Source organism: Melanerpes formicivorus, unplaced genomic scaffold, assembly GCF_026170545.1.
Source record: "Melanerpes formicivorus ecotype bairdi unplaced genomic scaffold, bMelFor1.0.p_v2 SCAF_10, whole genome shotgun sequence".
NCBI classification, from domain to species: Eukaryota; Metazoa; Chordata; class Aves; order Piciformes; family Picidae; genus Melanerpes; species Melanerpes formicivorus.
In genome coordinates, this window is record NW_027142362.1 from 1459129 (window position 1) to 1481769 (window position 22641).

The following is a 22641-nucleotide window of genomic DNA, read 5'->3' on the forward strand; positions in this document are numbered from 1 at the left end:
AACTCCTTCCCTGTTGTGCTGCTCAGTAAACCATATGCCTGAGACACATCCAAACCAGACCTTTCTAGGCATCTCTTTTAAATAATAATAAAAAAAGCTATAATTGGAACTTACAAGAGTTTGCCAAGAGAATTAAAACACTGAACTGTGTGCCAGCCTTAATCATGTTGCTATGGTTCTCTTGTCTCAAGGATAATGCCTTCAGGACTAACTTTATAATCAGTCATCTTCAGGTTGTTGTTTAATCGAGTCACAAAGGGCACACTATAAAGACTTCTGGAAGCTGTGTGTTCTCCTGTTGTGTTCTTACTTAATGTATTAGTAAATGGTTATTTATTTCATACAATATTTATGAGTAGTTGCAATAAAAGCAGCTCCTAGGCCTGATAGAAAATGACTGTACCTCTCCTCACAAAAGCTGATTCCTGAGTTGCAGCAGCCTAGCAAACTAGCCTCATGTCTAGTGTACACATAACAGCCTACATTATGATTGTCGGGGTAAGGTAAACTGGAATTGTTCCAACAAGTGGAGACAATTCAGAAGTTTAATCTGATTTAAGTCTTTCAGCAAATTTTTATCTAAGAAGGCCTCAGGAAACTCTGCATGACTTTGTATTAGAATAAAAAGGGTGGATAGGTACTGGGTGTGGAATGGGCAGATACCCAGTCTGATTAAATTGATTCTGTATCTGGGGACACTTTTCAATATTCTCAGACTATGTTTCTGTTTCTCCTCTCTATTATCCAGCAATCCACTGGCTGCATTAACAGCCACATTACTTGCTCTTCTCCTAGAGAAGTTGCTTCTTTCCTCTCTATAAGAATTGTCGTCTTTGATTATGTTTAGCTTTTTGTTTTCTAGGGAATGCTTTTTCATCAGAAATGCTCATGAGAGCAACTGGGCATATTCTAGAAGTAAACCAAGGTGCATTTGATGAGGTGGTGTTGGCAGATGGCTTGGTGTTGCTGATCAAAAAAAGTGATCACACCATCCTTCTGATCAAAACTTGTGAGTTAGGGATGTTCTACATTCAGTTCATCTGCCCTGCCCTGCCTGGCACATGAAACACACCGAGCAGAGACAGCAGGGTAAGAGGATGCAGTCATTTGCCCATTATATATATCCAGTAAAGAACCAGAGCCAGAAGTTCTGAGGTCCTGCTTACTAATATTAAACTCCTGGGCTCCATGCTGCAGGAGGACACAAACTGACTGCCTGTAGGGTCAGGAATGCTGGCTCCCAGCACTTGTCTGAATAGTGATGGATTTTCTTTATATTTTTCTGTCCTTGTTTTCATTTAGCACTTTAAACTATGTGATTAATTTTGAAGCTTGGACCTGCAATGCATTCTTGTCAGTCTGAAGTGCTTCTTAAATGAAATCACAAGAATCCTGAGAGGGAAGCAGAAACAGATCCATATCTTCACTGTCCTAATAGAACCTAATAGAACAAAAATGCCCTCCCAACAGCACAGACTTTTTCTTCTCACAGTGGAAGATCTTTTACATAAAAGAAATCTGCATTTACTCAAGGATAGGATGGCTTCAGACTGCTGCAAAAGTTGGCAAAAGCTTGAAAGAGCATTCCAATTTTTGGAGTGGAGTTCTTAAAGCCTTGGAATCTACACTCTGGTGGCTGTGGCTCGAAGCGTCGGTGTTTCTGCAGCTCCACGCGAGGGTGTGAGGAGGAGGTAAGTGTGTGTGCATGAGGGGTGGCAGACCCGCTGAAAGGAAGTCTGTAGCTATTGTTCTCATAAGCACAGACACTCAAGTCAGGCCTACCAGCAAGATGTTAGACATCAGCATTAGTGCTAGCAGTGATCTGGGCGTGTGCCAGCTGAAGAAAGTATTTGAATGGCTCTCAAGACAAGTAAACATATGGATTTTAAGGCAAGAAGCTTCATTACATTAATCTGTCATGATGTTTCACATGTAATGGAAGCCAGACAATTTCATGCGTGGTTGCTGTATCACAAGCCATTGGTTTTGCTTAAAACAACTCATTTTTTAGAAAGATTGTTTTGATTTGACAGTTTTGCCTTTCAGATGTTGGGCAGTGGGAAATCTGCCAGGCTCATTGGCAAGTTGTTCTGAAGGGCTGTGTTTACAAGTGCACCCAATTTTTTTAGTCTGAATTAATGTTGTTCTAGTCTCCTTTGATGGGTTTTGCTTTTCTGTTTAATGCTAAGCTATGGCTCTGGTACAGTCAACATTCTTTCAGTGTGGGGATGAATACCCTGTGGTCCATCCTGACATCGATGAACTGCACTGGGTTTTGGATCTGTCTCAGTGAAGCAGATTTTCCTGACTTTGATTCATTCTTCTTGGCCTTTCAAAGATTTTCAGTTGTCCACATTCCTCTTAAGAAGCCCAAACACCATCAGAGACTCAGTTACAGTTACAATCACACTGATCATCACAGGTTAGCTGCTATGACCTGTGGTTGTAAATCATCACAGGAGTCTTCCGTGCTTGCGTACGTCTTAATCGTGAACACAGCCCGTAAAACTCAAGCAGCGTGGAGGAACTGATAGATACCTGTTTTACTGTGTTGTCTTTAATGGCCACAGTGGTTGCAGGGTACTACCGAAACGCTTGATCCAGCGTCATCTTTACTCTTACCACGAGATGGCGCCATTACCTAGCTGAACGTTGTCGTCATCTCCTGGCTGCTCCAGATGGTGCCCGGGTTTGAAATACATCCCTGGCTGGCTTGACTTCTTCACAGAAAGGTTACTGGTTAGCTGACTTCTTCACAGAAGGGTTACCAGTTCAGCGAAAGGAGGATGAGGATGTGGTAAAGCTTGTCTTGTGTTTGCCATTCAGTCTCATTGCATCTGTGGAGTTTCTCTCCAGTGGGCCCTGAGTTGATTTTTGTCAAATATTTGTGAGGTCAAGATGAAACCACAGAGTAGCACAAAGTGCAGACTGCACCCAGATTGCCTCTTCGTGCTCATGCCCTCTTGTCTCTTCAGGAAGCCTGGGTGGAATTTTTCCATGTTGTACTTCGTAGCTTCCCAGCATGAGAAGATTCTGTTGCAGTTGTTCAACAAATAACTTGAGCACCTAATTTTTCCATTTCTGTCCCTGCCCTGCCTCTTCCATGCTTTGCTTCAGAGTACTCCTGAGCATTTTCTTTGATTTTTGTTTTATTTAAATGTACTGACAGCTGCCATGGATTATACCCTTGATATTCTCACCAGTAGAAAACCAAAGGAGTCCCCATCCCTGGAGGGGTTCAGAAGGGGACTGGATGTGGCACGTGGGGCCATGGTTTAGTCATGGGGTCTGTGGTGACAGGTTGGACTTGATGATCTTGAGGTCTCTTCCAACCTTGGCGATTCTGTGATTCTGTATTTGCCCTGAGCTGCTTCCTTTGCTACTGTGCTTTGTATGCGACCATTCTGAAGGAGAGAAGAGCAGATTAGGCAAGCAGATGATTTAAGGATCGAATTCTTATTTAAAGTTGATTTTTAAATGCTTCATGCTTTGTTTAACTGATAAAGTAAGACTTCATTGCAAAGATAAAGCTGTACATTAAAGGCAACTCTTCAGCCTAATCAAAGATTGTGATGCAAATGTTTCAAAGAAGTCATTCTCTGTTCTGTCACTTGTTCTTTATAAACCAAATGATAACTCTATTTCTGGGGTGGTTTCCCAGTTCCCCAGGCCTACAGTATCACACTCCAGGATTCGTGTGCCTCGACACATCTGTCTGCTATGTGGTAGAAGCTCTGTGCAAGTCTTAGAGGTTAGGATGTCAGTAACTTGGGCCAATATTCCTCACTCTATCTCTGTGATGACTTCAATCCATTATGGAGCGAGTTTGGACAGTCATGGACAGGTCTTGGAGGATCTGCTAGAAGTCACATTATGAAACTTCTGATGTCTGTATGGGAAATTTGGTAGGAGTTTAGAATTGCAAATTCAACACTCCTCAATAACCCATTTTCTGTTACATTGTTTGATTACAAGAAGCCAGCTATCCAAAAGCCTGCTGAAGTAGGAATAACAGCTAACTTGTCTGAACTTGTTAGTCTGAAAACCAGACTGATTTGGCACCTTTGGATTGACTGTGTCCAAAACAAAGGCTCAATGACATCCTTAGAGCTGAGTGCCTAGCTGACATAATTGGGGTTGATTCTGTGTTCATATGGAAAGCCTTAGGAGGTCAGTAAAACACAAGAGGTGATTTGGAGTCGTTTAGGGGTGTTCAAATCCACGGTTTAGTGTCCTTTCCTATGGAACCTCAGTTCCTAGTTAGATTCTTCTTTACATTTGCATGTCAAGGATGTTACAGAAAGAGACAGAATTAACATGTCCAAATAGAGTTTCTGCTTTGTTCAATTTATTGCTCGACTGCATAAACAAGGAATGCATCCAGCTGTAGTTGTTTGCTATTGGCTTAGGCCTCCCTTTATATATTCCTTGTGACAGGTGAGCATGCAATAAAACTTAAGTACACAGGAGACAAAGTTAGGAGTTTGTAATGAGCCTGCTTTTCAATTTGTTTCCTCTTGCAATCTAACTCAATGGTAACATTTCAGTTTAATCTCTCTGTTTGGCTTGGGCTTTGTGCTTGCTTCATTGAATTTTTCTCTCTTGAAGGTTTTTGTGTTTGGTGGTTGCTTTTTGGGGGTTTTTGGTAGTGCTTTTTTGATACAAATTTTTACAATTGTAATTTAAACCAAAGGCTTCATTTTGGTCAGATCAATAAACTCCATCTGGAGGAATTCTCCAATCCTTTTCTCCCAGCCAGCTGACACTTAGAAGTTGAACATTTTTTGGTTTTAATTCTCAAGGTGGAGATCAGGGGTGGATGAGTACATTAGGGGATGTTGGTATTCATTCACCAGCATCTGATTTATAAATTAGTAGCTCACCCTCTCTGGTCTGTGGTATGTTAAAGGTCAGTGACCATGAGAGGAGAAACACTTCAGAGCCATGTGTGCCCTCTGGTCAACAGGAATGGCCTTGGCTTAACAGCATTAATTTCATGCTGCTTTTAAAAGATACAGATGTGCAGCATAACCTCAGTCCTGCTACCTGAAACCAGTAATTCTGTCCCAGCTTTCTGCAAGAAGTGGGGAGGCAGAAGAGAAAAACCCTTCCTAAACAGATTAGTTCAGCTGACTAATTGTCTGAGTTTCTCCTTGCTTGGCCTGTCCCCACTCCTCCAAGCCCTTGATAAGTATATCAACTAAGATGCATTTTAGGTAACTGCTGTCTTCAAGCCCCATGATACAAAAGAGCCTTCTGATTCCCTCACCCACTCCAGATCTTGGGGCTGGTTCAATCTTTTTTAAATCTATTTCTCTTGTGCTGCATGCAGAGCCCATCTGCTGTCATACAGACTGAAATGCTGCTTTTATCCTTGTTTGCGTAGAAGGTTGGTGGGTAAAGCAATTGGAGTGAAAGACACATTGTCCCTCTTTGCTCTGTGTCACAAGCACAAATATCTTTCTTTTAAAGTGTCTCTTGGTAGAAGCCAAAGCCTTTGGCACAAGCCACCTCTGCTAGTTTGACCTCTTTTGTGCATCTGGAATGGAAGAGCAGCTCTGAGAAGCACAGAACAAAACCAGCAAAATAGCAAGAGAAAAGGTCAAGAAGAGGTCTTGCTCCCTGTAGACATCAGAAGTTTCTGCAAGACGATATTTAGCATGTGCTGCCTGAACAGTTAAGGCATCAAAGACACTAGCACTTCCATGGGTAATATCCTTGTGAGCTGTCAAACACATAGCAAAGCACATTGCTCTGCCATGCTGGGGATGGGAGGGAGGGATCTCAGGTCTTTCTACTCATTGAGACCAAGAGCTTCAGAGAGCCTTTGGCTTCCAACATGGATATACCATGCTGTGCTCTGTCCTTGCCTGGCTTTTGACTTGCAGGCCTAAGCTTACAGAGTGTGCTGCAGTTCTGCAGAGGAATGGGAAGGCAGATTTCTACCACAGACAGAGCTAGCATCAGGTACAAGTGATAGATGTTCTTGACTTTTGCCTCTGGATTTTTGTCTTGTAGTGTCCTGGACCAGCCAGTATCTTGGATGCAGCATAGTTACAGTGATGCAGATGATTTCCTGTCCCCTTCCTGTCTAGCAATAGGATCTGAAGGGGAGGTAAGACTTACTCTGATAATTCACCTCTCAGTTTAGCAGGATCAGGACAAGCAGGATCTCCTGCCCTAGCTGAGGGGAAAAACAACGCCGGTATTAGCCAGAAATGCTGCAGCAGTTCTGATTCTCTGTTTGTAGCAGTGGATTGCTGTAGCTGATCTGAAAGAATCACCTTTGCCAAATCCCACAGCTGAAGCCCTTCCCAGGGCAATAAACTCATATGGGATGATGTGGGCTGAGCTCTGTTCTTCATTGTTGTTACAGATTTTTTCACAGTCCCTTTGTTTCATCTGCAGTTTTCTGTGCCCATGCACAGTTCTGCTCCTCTCCTCCTGTGTCCTGCCCAGGAGCAGAGTGGAGCCACAGAGCACTCTGCTTTCCCTCACAAACTCCTGCCCAGGATCTGCAATGGATGCCTGGGGTCGCCTCATCCTTACTTAAATATAAACATGGACTGTCAGGTTTTATATATAGTGCCTGAAAAAAAGGCAATAAAAAGGCAGAAAGCAACCAAGCACAGCAGAGAACTCAGCTGGTACAGACACATGTGATATAATGCCAGGTGGGTTAAAATATTTCCTGAACTCATCCAGGGTGAAACTCACCAAGTCACTGCTCTCTGATGCTGACCTCCCTCGTACAGCAGCCATATCAATGCACATCAGTCCTGCCTTTCTGGCCACAGCCTCTGCTTAGTGTGAGCCCTGCTGTGTCCTGATGGTGGGTAGTGATGGGAGCCAGCATCCCATGCTGTGTGCTGCTGCAAAGGGAGCAGCTTGAAGCCAGGGATGCTCAGGCTAAAGTTAGTAGCTGACTGATAGCATGACTTGTTGGGAAATGCCATTTGAATTATGTGGCTTCTGGTGCTGAGTTGAATATACTGTGAGCAAAAATTAGCCAGGATGTATTCTGGGCTTTATTACATTCTTTTGAAGCTTTTCAACTAATTTGCAGAGGTGTGGATGAGAGCTTGAGTGAGATGAGAATGAGACTGTTGGTTTGGAGAAAGGGAAGGGAGGAATTAAAGTGCCTCTGTGGAAGTAAGTCTCTTTTTGCATCAAACTGTAGTTTCAACCTTCCTAATTGATGATGTTGTTTTTCTTCTTACGGTAGTGTGAGCTGTCCTAGCCTGACCTCTTGGTTCACAAGATAAAAGGGGTTGGCTAATCAGAATGGAGATCCCCTTTACTGGCTTATCCAAGTCTTTTCTTAAAGTGTGATATTCATGAACACAAATAGAACAACACATCCAAGAATGATGTTTCTGGCAATTTAAAGGGGAAGGAGGGGTAAAAAAAGGAAAGAAGTCCATGTTGCTTTGAGGTTGTCTTAAAAACTGAAACTGAATGGGTCACTACCCCTTAAGCTTTTTGGTCTTTAATTCTCTTAATGGTCAGGCAGAAATCGTTAATTGTATTATTAAAAAAGCTTTGAAGACTGTATTAATGTGATGTGACCTCGGATCAGTCAAGATCACGTTTTCATTATGATTAAAAGATTCCATGTCCTGAAACATTGATCCTGTCTTCAGCTGCATGTGCCAGATGCGGAGGGGCTGCTCTCCTGGCTGGCAGTAGATGGCAATATTGCATTTCATTCCACGCTGTGCTCTGCTATAACTGCTCACTTCAGAAGGGGGCCATAAACTCTTCCCCTCAGCTTCCAAGTGTGGATTGGCACTTTCTTAGTGTATTAAATATCCCACAAGCAAAATAATTCAAAATTCTATGTTGAATCCAGATTTCTTCAGTGACTGGTGTCAGGTGCCAGAGTTACAAACTGCAGGACTCAAACAGTCCTAATCCTCCATATCAGCTCTGAGAATGGGCATGTGCATGGTGGGGCCCATCAGCATTATCTGTCTTGAAGCAGGGATTCAATGAGGCAGTATGGGACCTGGTAGTAACATCTCCTACTTGGCCACTGTGGATTTTCCAGAGTGAAAGTTGTATCAACTAGTTGCTATTTTACTGGTGAAGTTCAGAAAGGTACCTAGCTAACATGTTGTCTTCTTTACACTGTAATATTTGGACAGAGCTTGTAGCAGGTCCTGGAGAAGGTGAGAAGAGACACTTTGCACAAAGCTAGGAGCCAAGCAGCTGTGCGTTGCAGGGTCTTACACACGTCGACTGTGCCATGCCCTCTTGTGCTGCGCTGCCGAGTGGGCGGACGAGGATTTCAGAGTGGGAGTGACGTCTGGGCTCAGCGAGTTATGAAAATGAAATATGCTGTGGCAGCTCGAGGAGATGCTGTATGGAAAGTGCTACTGCTTCCTGGTCCTGTGGGCATATGCCACATGTCTCCACAGTTTTGTGAGGTACCAAGGTAATTGCCTTCAAACTCCTTGCTATGCAGGGCGTTGCAGGCTGCTAGCACACGCATTAAGTGATAGGAAGCAGAGGGGTGTGCTGGTTGGTGTTAAAGCTTCAGTGATGCTGACTTTTCTATAAATAACTGCTGTCTGCTGTAATTGGTCACATCACAGTCCATGGTGACCTTTTATATTATTGCTGGCTGCTGGAAAACTCCTGGAGGCACAAAATAGATACCAGGAAGATCCTGCACCCAGCAGTGTGTTTCCCCATGTGGCACAACGGGGTAAAACAGAAATGGTGTTTACTGGGAGCTGATGAAGAATTTTCTACAGCAGGAAGGCTGACAAAAGCCCCAACAACCCAAACAACAAAGAGAGTGCACCTCTGAAATGATAGCAGCAGGCCATCTCTCACACAGGGTGTTGCTGGGTCTTGTGGAAAGAGAAAATCTCCATCAAATTTCTTCTGGTGAACTGAATGGGTGTTAGTATTTGTGACCGTTTGAGGCTGTGCCTTTAAGAAAGGGACACTGTGACTGAATGTTTTATAAACAAAGGACAGGTCTAAACTAATTTCACTGGTGGATTGGCAGAGTACTGGCTTACGTAGGGGTATTTTTTGTCTCTCCATAAAATAACAGTGTCTAGCAAGAAACTGAAAACTAGAGGGGGAAAAAACACTGGATAGTTGGCATGTGAGATGTGTGGGGATAAATTGTCCTGAAGGACTCAGAACACTTCACAGACTAAGAATGCTGAATACCACCATCTCTTAATGTGGCCAGCTTGGATGGAGCATAACACAGAGCATCAAGAATCAATGTTTTTGTTAATGGGGGGCTGAAAAGTGCTGGTGTTAGATCTTCAGGAAAGGATCCCAGTGGAAAGGGTTGAACTGCCAGGCTTTGCTGGTTGTTGATGGTTATTATCCTGAGAACTGTAGTTAACAGCTGGAGGACTGTAGCTGCTCTAAGGCCACCAGGTGAGTGCGAGTTGTGTGTCCCCCTCCCCACACTTCATTTCTGTCGTTACCTTAAGCTGCATTTGCCCCTCTGCAACACACAGTGCAGTACACTACAGGCATTGTGGAACACATGCTTCACTGCCCTGTAAAAACTTTGCTTGTGTTGACAAAGAATTTATTAGAACTGAAATCTTTCCAGCATTACAGAGAAGCTGGCACAGAGAACAGGGTTGTGGAGAGACCTGTCAACAGCCTCTCAATTGACTTTTGCTGACTGATATTTCAAGATTAGGTGCTATTGTAGGGCATTTAATGCAAGAAAGGATTGCTGTGGCATCCTAGCTTCTGTCCTGGCTATTTGCTATTGGTGGGAACTCTTTGGATCCAGAAGTTTGGAAGAAAAATTGAAAGCCCACAAAGCTTTGGGTCAGAAATGTATTTTCCTTCAAAATATGCCAGGAAAGTGTCAGTGTGACAGAAGTGGGGTGAAAAGTCTACAGGGAAGAGAACAGCAAGGATGCGTTCTGTGGGAGCCCCACCAAGTGATTCCTGGGGCCTGGCTTGAAAACAAGCAGACACTGTAGGAAAGCCATTGCTCACTTGTGAACAAACTCTAGGCTATTCTGGCATGGATTTGCATATCCAGGGAAGAATTAATTTTCTGTAATTGGGCAGGGTGCCTAGCAGTAGCAGGATGTTATCTGCTCTACATGCTGAAGTTTTCAAAGCAGTGAAGAATCAGGCCCCTGTGCAGCAGAGCACTCCAGTAACATGAGAATAGGCTAAGCCTTAGTGCTGATCTTCAGCCATGGTGTCAGCCCTGCTGTGTGACAGCATCAGTTTGTGTGTGAAGATGCATAACCAGGGCACTATTCAGACCATCTGATGGTGCATAACTTTCCTTGTTTTCCTGTCTTCCAGCCAGGATTCACCAATGATATGATGAGTGCTTTCTGTTGTTCATTGTGCTCATGCAGTTGCATGCCTCCGTTTCTTGTAGGTGTCACCGTAAGTAGCCTGCATATGGCCCATGTAGATGGGCTGGTCTTGAAATATTGCAACAACAATGCAATGACTAATTTATGGCAAGTGCCCCTCAGGCAGTAAAAGAATGAACTAGAAGATCTGCAGAGGTAATAGACTGGAGAAATGGAAGGGAAAACTTCAGCAATGTCTGAAAATCCAGATGGAGAATTTCTGATGTTTGCCTTCATTTGAGTATTGCATAGGAAGAAATGACTCCTCCAACAAAGTAAACAATGTTGGGAGGAGACAATACTTGTATTGAAACTTCAAAGATAGTGACCTGCTCTGGGAGAGTAAAATCCCAGCAAAAGAAAAATGAGCACATCTGGTGTAGCTTCTTGAGACCCAGGAATAATCCTGAATGACCAGATTGTATTGAGAGAAGACAGCAGCGAAACAATGAATTATGTTTGAAGAAGACTTTGGTCTGCCAGCTGCAGCACAAAAGCTTTTTACACCATCTACCTTTGAGGACTGTGCACCAGAAGAGAGTCCCTCCATTCTTCTGAAGTCAGACTGGTGCTTGCCATGCCAGTCTGTGCTACTCTAGCACCTGCAGAAAGATAAAGGTAAGCTAACGAAACACATTCTGCCTCTCTCTCATTCAAGCAGTTCTTTCTCCTTCACACAACTGGTTCTCATTGTGAGTAACTAGATTTGTGAGGGAAGAGGAGTTTCAGCTCCTAGATTGCTGATGTAGAGTTAGATTTTTGTTTCACTAACAGTGGGTGGTTTTTTTTTGTTTTGTTTTGGGTTTTTTGTTTTATCTTTCTCTAGTCTTCAGGTACCAGGAGGAGAAACAAGCAAACCCCTCTGACACCAGTTTTCACCATGACAGTAATTTGAGTAGAAACAGCTTTGCCTGCAAATAAATAAATAACTATTGTATGAAAAGCTTTGGATGGAGCTGCTATGTTCATTCTTGTTTCTAAATCCCCCACAGGCCATGTCACATATATGGGTCGTGAGGTCTATTGATTATGTGTCAGACCCTTAGGTGTCAGTAATCAATAACACTAACCTGCAGAAAATGCAGCAGAGATTTGCTAATCCAACTCTTCACATTGTTCTTTTTCTTGTATTTAAGTTTTCTGTGTCCCACTAGCAGGATGCATACCAGCAAAGGCAGAGGAGACAAGAACGTCCTTTGGCTGCCAGCTCATTTACTGTCCATTTTCATGGGATTCTGCATGGTTCTTGGTAAGAAGGCTGGATGGGGAGGGGCAAGACAGGAAAGAGTATTTCCAATTGAATGGTTTCTGAGAAGTAGAAATGAAAGTGATTGAGTTGAGAGGACCTAAACATTTTGACCCTGACAGCTTATTAATATTTAACAAGGTGCCAGATTTTTCTTTGACACTGGAAATTGTTGCGACTGTCTGTCTCCAGCAGACTCAGTCTGCTTTCTCAGTCCACCATATCTAATGTACCTGCTTCCAGGCATGAGCAGTCCTTATTCACAAATGCTTTCCTTTATTTGCTGTTTCTGAGAATAAAGAAGGTAGTTTGGCAGATGAAGTTGTGGATTTCTTCTTTCAAACTTCCTATCTCTTTATGTTCTCAGTGGGTCACTGAGCAGACTGTGGTTTTCTTGTGTTGATTGTGGTTTTTAGAATCATTCTTCACATAACTTTTAACAAAACATTTATTTGCCTTTTCAATTTGCAGATTGCTTGTGAGCTGTTCCCTGTGACAGCTACATCTTTTAAATGTAAGCAGCTCTGATGAGATAAATACAACAATTTGGAGTTTGCATTTTTATTTGTATTAATGCAATACTTCAAGATGGTATATGAAATTGGGATCCTATTGGGGGTGGAAGAAAGGTCTATGCCATAAAGATAATGCATCATTGAATGAGCAATACTCAATAGAGGAGACAAAGGGTAGGAGAAAATAATATCTTTATGTATTATTTAGGTGGTCTGCATCCCCACTTGTTTGATGCCTGTCTCTGTCTCTCTGCATTATCTAGCTGGATTCGCTTCCTAATGTAGGTGCTTAGACCTGAATGCCTTTTCCAAGGTCACACAAAGTTTGTGGCAGTGCTGGGTATTGAATGTTTACCAAATCTTAGTCACATGTCCTGAATATATATATGCCTTTTAAAAAGGTCCATAAGCATTTATCTCTCCTTACTGCCAATGAAATCAGTGACAAGTTAAAGAATAGAATACAATTAACCAGGTTGGAAAAGACCTTCGAGATCATCGAGTCCAACCTATCACCCAACACCACCTAATCAACTAAACCATGGCACCAAGTGCCTCATCCAGCCTCTTCCTAAACACTTCCAGTGATGGTGACTCCACCACCTCCCTGGGCAGCACATTCCAATGGCCAATCTCTCTTTCTGTGAAGAGTTTCTTCCTAACATCCAGCCTAAACCTCCCCTGGTGCAGCTTGAGACTGTGTCCTCTTGTTCTGGTGCTGGTTGCCTGGGAGAAGAGACCAACCCTCACCTGGCTATAGCCTCCCTTCAGGTAGTTGGAGAGAGCAAGAAGGTCTCCCCTGAGCCTCCTCTTCTCCAGGCTAAGCAACCCCAGCTCCCTCAACCTCTCCTCTCCCTTTGTAAAGATTGGGTTTTAAATTGCATTACATGGAGAGAGAGGATCCCTGGATTAAAGAGCTGTTGGGTTGGCCATAGGAATGTCCTGCAAGACCACGAGTTCTCGGTGGTGTCACTGTGAATACTCCACTGCACAGGTGTAAACTATGAGAGCTCAGAGTTGAAGTGTTTAGTGTTTTCTCTTGGAGGTGCTTGTCCGTCTGCTTCATTCATTGCACTTCAAGAGTGGTGTCTGGGAACTTGTGTCTTTTTGGCTTGTTTGAAGATTAGTCCACAATCTCTTTTAAAATTGTATATTATCTTTTCATTGCTCCAGCTGCTCTGTAAAGCCTGATTCTGATAAGTCATCTGTTCCCCTTCACAGAACTAGGCAAACATTTGGTGAGCTGAGTTTACAGCATGTATTTATGCCTTGCCATTGGGGAATCAGCTTCCGTCCTTGCATTCGGAAAGTTTTAAAAGGAAATCTGAAAATATTTTCTCTCTCTTTACAGTGTTTAAATTGCAAAGCACCCTGTTGCTGCCTTGAGCTTGCTGCATTGTGCAGAATCAGTCATTTCAATGATAATCCACTTAAAACTGCTCAGCTATCCACTTGTGCTGTGAATTGACAAGCAGGAGATACAACCCATTGGAAAAGGTGGGTAAAGAGTGAATGCCAGGGCAGGTAAACCTGGAGGGAAAGGCTACCAGGGAGGAGAGGAATGCTTCAAGTTGAGAACAGAGGCATTCAAAGAGAGATGAATGTAAATAAGTAACTTGGTAAATGCTGAAGAGGCAGAGAATCCTGCAAGGAGAAATATCCGGAAGCAAAAAATACGGAAGCAGGGTGGCTTGGTGGATGAGGTCTGGGCTAGCAGATGGAAGAAGAGGCTCATGCTGGACTTTGCAAGTGAACTTCTGGGTGACCACAGACCATTTGTATGACCTTCTTGTCCTCAGTTTCACCTTCTGTAAAATAGGTCCTGTGGTACTTAACCTGCTGAGAGCTGGGTGGATGGGAAAGGCTAGACAAGAGCTGCAGTAGCACTGGTTATTCTGATTCATTGGTTTTGCCTTTCCTAAGCCAGCATTTAGTCAGTGGCACTCTGCCCTTTCACTTGTAGGCGAACTGAAAACCCAAAGAAAGACAAACACCCTCTCAGGAAAGGAAGGAGGCTTTTAATTATTTAAGCATCTCCTTTTCACGTTGCTTCTGGTTTTTGAATGGTTGTTAAGGCTATAGGCTCTGCATAAATCATTTAAATAAATAATAAATAAGTTATATCATTAAGTAATACACTGGTATTATTTATGGTTGTAGGGAGAGATTAAGAATGCTGTGGATAAGATTGTGTTTAAAATTAAATGATGCCTTTGTTAGCTTCATTCTAAAGACTGCCTTCTGGAGTTAAGACACTGGATTTTGGAAGCTGTGCTGGGAGGTAGATTTGCTGTGAAAGAATTAGCTACCGTGTTGACTCTCTGGTTCTGCTGCCCGTGGGGCACATCATCTGTCCCATGGTGTTGTGGGGTTTGGAATGGTGATGCTGTCCTGAGCAGACACTGCAGCACTGTCAGGCTTTAAAACTGCTCATGTCCTATGGCAGCATGTGGAGAGCATGGCCTCTAAGTGATTCCTTTGCTCAGGAGGATGAAAACCTGGGCTGCCCTGAAAGTCTTGTCTCATAGCTTTCCCACTGAAATCCCCTCTCCTTCAGTGTAAGCCAACCCAGTTGTTTGAAGCTGGAATATATTCATATTGATAATATTCTATCTGTGAACCATGTTAAGGGAGCAGCCCTTCAAAAGCTTATTCCTGAAGTGAACAATTAATTCAATAGATTGTAGTTAGATAGTGTTCTACTTATTTTTTATTTTTGTCTGGTTGTTTTTTGCTGGGCTGAATTTTCCACACAGTTTGTGTTTGAAAGGAAAAGCATTGTCCCAGCTAGTGGTGCTTGTGGCCCACCACTGCCGGCTGCCTGGGGACGCAGCCGGCCTGCAATCTGGTAAGCAGAACGGTTAGAAAAGAATTGCCAATGATGAGGAGAAGTAGAGTTTTATCTCCACTGAACTGGTACCTATAAATGCTTAACTGTTTTTCAGGAGGACTTCTTAAATCCCAATGAGCCACCTAGTCCTTGAGGCCTGCCTTGTGCGTGGCCACGCTGCTGTGTGGGAAGCCTGGTGCGCGGCAGTAATGACGTTCAAAACAACACCCAAGGGCAAAGCCTGCAGTGAAACCTTGCAGCTCCTTGCATGCACTGAGACAAGACAAAGCCAGTCAGCATCCCTGCCAAGCTGCTTAGCTGCTCAGGTAAAACTTTGGGTGCCCTTTAATCTTCAGAGAAACCAGGGGAAAGTGCTGGTTGTTCTGGAGGTTTTGAGAGAGTAGTGCAGAACCAAAAGGGACATTAGGAGGAGGCTTTTGCCATAGTGAGGTGAGGCGGGCCAGAGCACAGTTTCTGTTGTTGGGAAACACCTTATTGCTTCTTTGAGAGTCTTAGTTTTGACCTCCTCCTGAATGCCCAGTCACATGTGCAGGTGATTGCCATGCTGCTGCCTAATTTTTGTGCCCTTTAGGCCAACTTGGGTGGCAACCATGCCAGTTCTCTGGAGCAATGAGCTAATTTTCAGTGGCTGGATTTTCATGGTATGCAGAGACTCAGAGAGACACACAATGAAAATGTATGAGGCTGACTTGCACGTTGCCTCTACCTTTAAGAGAAACACACAGTGCTTAACCCCCCCAGCAAAATCCCACCCTTACATGCTGTGCTTTAATATCACATAGTGGAACCCAGCTCACCAGGACCAGGTAATGCTGCTGAAAGGGGTGTTCTGGATGAGCAGCAAGTGAGGAGCAGTGGGGCTCGTTCCCAAGCAGGTAGTTAGCTGTATGACCTGTGATTTCTTTATGCCTGAGCAGGTCCTTTATCCTTAAGCAGAGATTTAGTTTTGCTTTCTGAAGTGCTCTGTTCCACGAGCGGTTATGTGCCTGCCTCTTGCAGAGCTGAGGATAGAATGGATGACAGGTCACTGCCGTAACTTCCCCGAACTCTCTGATGCTGATCTTGTTTATGCCTCATTTGTGCTGTGCACAGCATTTCCACAGGAATCTTTGAAATAAAAGAGAAAATCGAATTTCAGGTTCAACTTCCAAGCACCTCTTTGAAATTCTAGGGAAACAGCATTGTAGAACTTACCTTCTCCTGTGTAACTCAGGAGTATGCTTTTCCACTGGCCCTTTGCTTTTAGATCAACTAGGTGGACCTGGCTCCAGCAAGGTGGAAAGACTTCGAAGCTCCTTTTCCCCTGGGGCAGCATTCATCCAACTCGTTGCCCGTGAGAAATGCCACCAAGTCAGCATGGCTAACTGTTGGAAACTTACTGCTGTCCTTACCCTTAGTGCAAGTCCCCAGCTGGGACTTCAGCTCACTGCACTCAAAAGCAGTTAGTGCATTTAGCCAGCGTGCTTTCTGATCCCCTCACCCAGTCCCACCAATCACTGATGTAGTTTCCTTCTGCTTATTCTAAATTGGCTTTCATTTTCTTTTAAATAATTTTTAAGTGTGACTTTTTCAGTACAAGACTGGGAACTATGACTAATTATAAAATCATTACATGATTAAACTCAATTAACTTCAAATAACCCTTGAAATTTGCTTAATGTCAGCCCTTGGCCCTGCTTGAACCAATAAATATTGCTCACCTTTTGTAATGGGTATGAAAAGAGGTGGTTGTAGAGCATGATTGTTCACTCAGCCGAGCCAGAGAACAGCCTTACAGAACAGGGTTAAACTGGTCCCAGCAAGCTGAATACTGCCACATCAGGAAGGGGAACAGAATCTTCTGCTCCTAACTGGGGATTTTTTTTTCCTCCCAATATTTTTTTTTCCACTAATAAAGCTTTGAAAATTCTTTCCAGCCTTCTATTCAATGATCCCAATCTGCTTTGCAAATGTTAATAAGGGTTAAACCTCACAAAACCACCAAGGCATGGGAAAGTACTGTCACCCCCATTTAGACAAGGGATACCAAGGCACAGATGAGTGAATTGCACAAGGGTCAGTGGCAGGAGCATAATCCTAAGAGATCTGATGCCTCATTTTATATTTTAGCTGAAGCTTTTTCTGGTGTCGTGCTGCAAGTTTCACACAGCTGTGCGAGGGGAAGGGCACATCTGGTTGGTGCGGTGTTTTGGTGCTGTTTCTGCTTGGGCCTTTCTCACTTTATGAAGGCACCTCTGGGTCCAGTCTATCTTGCAGCTAGATCTTGGCAAGAGAGCTGGCAGAAGCGTGCAGAAGAATCCCAGCAGCTCTGTTTCTGTGTTCAGTTCCTGTGAGGGCGGGAGGGGTTCCTGGCAGTCTGCTCTGGCTGGGAAGCCGGAGCGGCCAGCGGCATTGTTCTCGCCGAAGGTAGATGGCAGATGATGGATTGGCTTTATTGAATTCTTCCAATAGGTGATTAGATGGGCATGGTAACTAGATAGTGCTAGAGATGCCTGAGCATCTACTCACAGAATTTCCTCATATGGTGTGCTGACCATGAAATGTTCTCAGAATGTTATTGACATCCAGCCCTTCTCCATGAAGAATCTCAGATTCTTATGGGCCCTGCCTGAAAATGGATTCAGAGCCTCCTTGGGGAAGAGATTTTGCTTCTCTCCACCTTTCTTTCTTTTTTTCCTCCCTTTCCTTTTTGCTGGAAACAGGACATAGCTGTGCAATTGCTATTGAAATTATAGTATTTGAGAACTGGGCTGTTAAGGAGCCGGGAGAACAGTTGATTAATGCAGCACTGTGCACTAAAGCACTGTGTTTGTTCTTCAGATTTTTGGGCACACTGGTTTTTTTGTCCATTTATGATTAATGTGAGTGGATCATCAGTGTGGACTCTATTTGATAGTCTATTTTTTTGATGCCTGGAATTTGTGTAGCTCTTTATAGATTCTTGAAGGATATTGCATGAGGTCTCAACCCATTTATTAAACAATAGAAGTAGTGAGAGACAGAGCCAGGATGTAAACTCTCATCCCTAAACATGGATGTTTATATCTCCAGCTTGCTGTCTGAGTCTGGTTTCATGACTGGGAGTGCCCTCAGGCCATCATTGAGCAGCTTGTTCAACTGTGACTTCTGAATGATGAATGTCTCCAGTTAAATTACAGCTCACTAACCCATAACAAAAATCACCAGTATTATTGGTCTCCACAGGGGCACCACAGGGTGACTGGGCAGTGGTGGAGGAATTCACCTGCTACAACACTGCTTTCTCTCTGATATTGTATGGAAATTGGTCAGCAGTCTGTTTTGTAGGACACGCAGTGGAGGAGTTCAGCTCAGCACTTGCTGTTCTGTTTTTGACTATAGCCAGAGTTTCCCTGTCTGTAGTACTGCCTGTCAGATTAGTTAGGGTCAGAAGCTGAATACTTGGGGTTTTGACCTTTGGATGAACCCCACAAAAAATAGACAAGAAAATCGGTTCTGCAGTGCTCTGTCCAGTACTCGAGGATGGATTTGGGCATCAAAGGATGGCTAGTTCAGAAATACAGAGGCACAGTTGTGTTCTTAAAATCAGAAGTATGTATAAATTCCTCGTTGGGAGAAAACCCCTGCCCCATGGGTCTAGTTCAAGCTTACTGTTTGTATGTGTTGCTCCTTTTGCCTTGACAAGTCTTGATAAAACAGTTTAATTGTGGTCCAAGATGGCTGGGAAGGGAAAGGACCATTATGTTTAATGACTTGCATTAAAATGGTCTGCAGACTGAAATGAGTTGGGGAATGTCTGTCCTCCTGTTTATCTAAACAAAAAGCCAGTTATCACAGCAGACTGCCTGTTTGCTTTCCACCCACTGGGGGCAAAGCAAAGTCCTGTTTGCCCTTCAAAAATGTGCAAGTGTAGCAGAAGCAGCAATGGTTGGCACACAGTACAACTTTGGGCCATTGTGGAGCAAGCTGCAGCTAGTGCAGGGTTTAAGCAAATGTTTAGCAGCAGTTTTCTCACAGCAGCCAGTGGGTTTCCTCTTGCATTGGTTAATCAAGAGTGGTAATACCTCCCTGCTGCCCCTTGATAGATTGATGTTGACCCTTAACTTCCCCTTCCACCTGCTAATTGCTTGATCACGTTGTCTCCCAATGCCCTTTCCACCTGGTGGTGGCCTGGTCTTGTCATTCTACTGCTGCCATCTCCAGGCTCTAGCTACTTGTTCTTAAAATCTCTCCCTAAAATCCTCTCTTCCTCACTACCTTCCTTCTCTTCCCCAAGTTCCTCATTAATATCTCAAAGTATTTGGGTATTTTGGATATCCAGATTTTTTTTCTGACTTTGACTCTCAGCAATCTGGTCTCCAGTGCCCCCTGGTTGGTGGGAGCAGGGAAGGGGGACTGAAACTCAAGGGCTTTCCTTTCAATGTGTGTGTTGTTGCTTCTGGCTCGACCTTTAATCAGGTGTCTGGCTGTTGTTTGCTTGCTGATGGTTTTTATAGAATGGTCCTTTGTAAATATATCCAGAAAGGGCAGGAGGGGAACTGGAGAGTGTAGACCACCCTTTTACTTCTTCAGAGCCTCTTGAAGGTGGTTTCCAGTTTATCAGTCCATCTCTTTGTCAAGCTGCCTCCTGTGTCCATCCACTTGTGCATTTCTTTAGTGGTGATGCTAACTACCGTATCACCCTCTGGAGCTGTAACCGTGTGTTTCAGAACGCAGCCAGAGGTGCGCTGAACCCATTCTAAAAACCCCAAAGGGCTTTCCTCGGTGGCATTTAGCTCCATAAACACACTTTGTCAGGGGTGGCTTCATCTCCTTACATTTAGGCGATTAAATGTTGGTAAAAATAGCTTCAGAAATAAACCATGAAGAGAGCTCCTGGCAAAGCCCTGTCCGGTTTCATTCAGACATTAAATATTTGCTAGCAGGGTCAAAAGCTGAATGCTTAAATATTTTGCCCTTTGAATGAACCTAGCTAAAATAAGGACAAGGAAATCAGTTCTGCAGAAACTGCCTTCAGAATACTAGGATCAATTGAAACATCAAAGGATGGAGAGATCATACAGCCGGACAGCCATCTTATTCTGCACAATTAGTACTCACAGAGGTGTTTCTTCAGTTCTCAATCTTGTGCAGGGGAGATAATATTAACATTCCAGAGTTTTAATTATGTAAAAGACAGTCCTTGATCCCTAGCTCCTGAAAAACACAGCAGTTTATTTTGCATTAATGAATGTAGCAAACATCCCCCAGTCTGAACCTCTGCATTGATGCAATCTTTTCCCAGTCAGATTAGCATTTCTATTTCTAAAGGTAATTTTTCGACAGCACAATAAATAAATGATACGCCAGTAACCTCCAGCTGGATGGAGTGGTGCTCGTGCAGCATCTACAATGCAAATTGGCAGAGGATTACATAATGCTTGGCTCTGTTGATCTTGGGCAGTGGTGAGCAGGGAGGGCTGAGGAACCTTCTGGCTCTGGCGCTGGGCTTCAGAGCCCAGCAGAGTCCTGGTGTCCTGGCAGGAGTGACTCACCGGGCAGGCTTCAGCTCCAGCGAGGTTTCCCGGGGGGCAGGGTCTTGTGACTTTAGGTGCGCTAGCAGGATCTCTGTCTCAGGCTGCTAGGTTCAAAACACACTGTTGGTATGTGGTGTAGACTGACGTTCTGGAAAGGTTTCCCCACACTGGAACTTATTTATTTTGGGATTCAGCTCTCTGATTCTGAGGTCCTGAGAGGAAGGGAGAGAGCACTGGCCAATTGCTCTGAGCCACTGGAGCTGAAATTTGCCTGCAGGCTGCTCTAAGTCTGTACATCTCCAGGCAGGCTGCGAGTGCTTCAGGTTTCAACAACAGCTTTAATCTGATTCGATAATTTCTCTGTATGATATGGTATTGACCAGGGTTTCAGGGTTGGTGTAAATTATCTTTGTAGCTCAGAGTAGCGTTTTGGGGGGATTTTTGATGACTAAAATTTCACTTCTGACTTGACTGTTATCTCTAGGCACCTTAGTTAAGCGCCCTCATTTTTGTTACATGATTTCAAGAGCTCCTGTGCTTTTAAAGACCACACTGTGACTTACTAAGTTATCTACCTTCAATATCAGCTTTTTGCAAGGATTATTTTCTCACTGTGGATCTCGAGACTGTTTGTTTTTCAGTAGAGGGCCGGGTTGCATGATGTGGCCTTGAGCACAGTGTTTAGTTTTGAATGGCATCACGAACGGATTAAAATAAATCAAAGAAAGCTCAAGGTCCTGATCCTTGCCCACTGAAACAAGGGAGGAGAATTTTGTCACTGGATCTATCAGGGAAATTCTGTGTGGTGATGAAGTACATGGTGTTTGCCTAGTTTGGCTCATGTAGTAGTCAATGGAGTGACTTCAGAAGCAGAGCGTTGCCTTGCTGTAGGTAATTAACATTACAGTGCTGTGGGTTCTGCATATGAAAATCCAGGCTATTGTAAATTGTGGTTTCCTTGCCAACCATATCTCAGCTCTCACACTTCTATAGTTGTCTCTATGATGCTTTGTGCAGTCTTATTACCCCTCACCTTGTACTGGAGCTGGATGGGTCTGCAAAATCCAGCTATTATTCTTTCCATCTGAAATACATTAATATGAAAATCAATATAAAATCTCAGCTCTCTCCCTGCCTGGCTGATGCTGTTCTGGAAGCAGCAGAACAAACAGGCCTGATGCCAGGAATGTTTCAGAGATGGGGTTTGGGCGAACGCTCCTCGCTAATGAATTTACATTCATGAATGTAAGCATTTATAGCAGAGTTGGGATTAAAGCATTAAAACTGACTCTTCTGCCAAACTGTGGGTCACATAGCTTGAATTTTGTGTTTTGAAAATGTCATACTTAGAGCAAACTGCTTGCCAGCAGATTACAGGCCAAGACTTGTTCCCAAGAATTATTTTCTGGTGAAGTAGAAATAATGAATATATGCTTGTGTCTGTAGAGAGGGAGGAAGCTAATTTCACTGCTGGTGTTCCTGACTGAACACTATTAGGGCAAGGGGCCATGGAGAAGGCTGTCTTGAATTTCATGTTGTTTCTCTTTGATTTGCCCCCACAAGATATCCCTCTCTCTGGATCTGCAGCTGTGGGCAGGGTTCATTGGTTCTCAACAGATTTTTGCATGTTCTTGGCAGTATCTTCTGAATTGGAGAGATGTATTCAAGATGCTAGTAATAGCTGCAAGTAGTATCAGAGTTAACATGCTTATACTCCGTGCTCAAGGTATAAGCAAGAGCTTAGCCTTGCTCCTTCCTAGTTGAGAGTTCTTTGTGTTGCTTGTTTCTGTGTTACTGTGAACTAATATGTGGACCGGGAGATAAATCTTCTTACTTCTTGGTCAAGATTACTTTGCACATGGAAGTCCTCTAATCCAATTTATGCCATTCCTTCATGATCCCCTAGGATGCAAATGTTAAGGTATGTTAGGAAGGAGTGGCAGTCTTCCTCCCTCATGGTAATATGGTACCACATCAGGAATTAGTGAAACTGCGCTTTAAAGCTTGAGGAAACAGAGCAGGCTCTGACAGTGCCCGTCCCACAGGGGAAGCTGCAGTGTTTCATTTATGTACGTCCCTGGACTGCTGTAAACCAAAGGTAATCAGATGAGAACCACAACAGCTGTAGTTTGTTGGCCTTGCTCTCATCTGTGGAACACTGCTATGA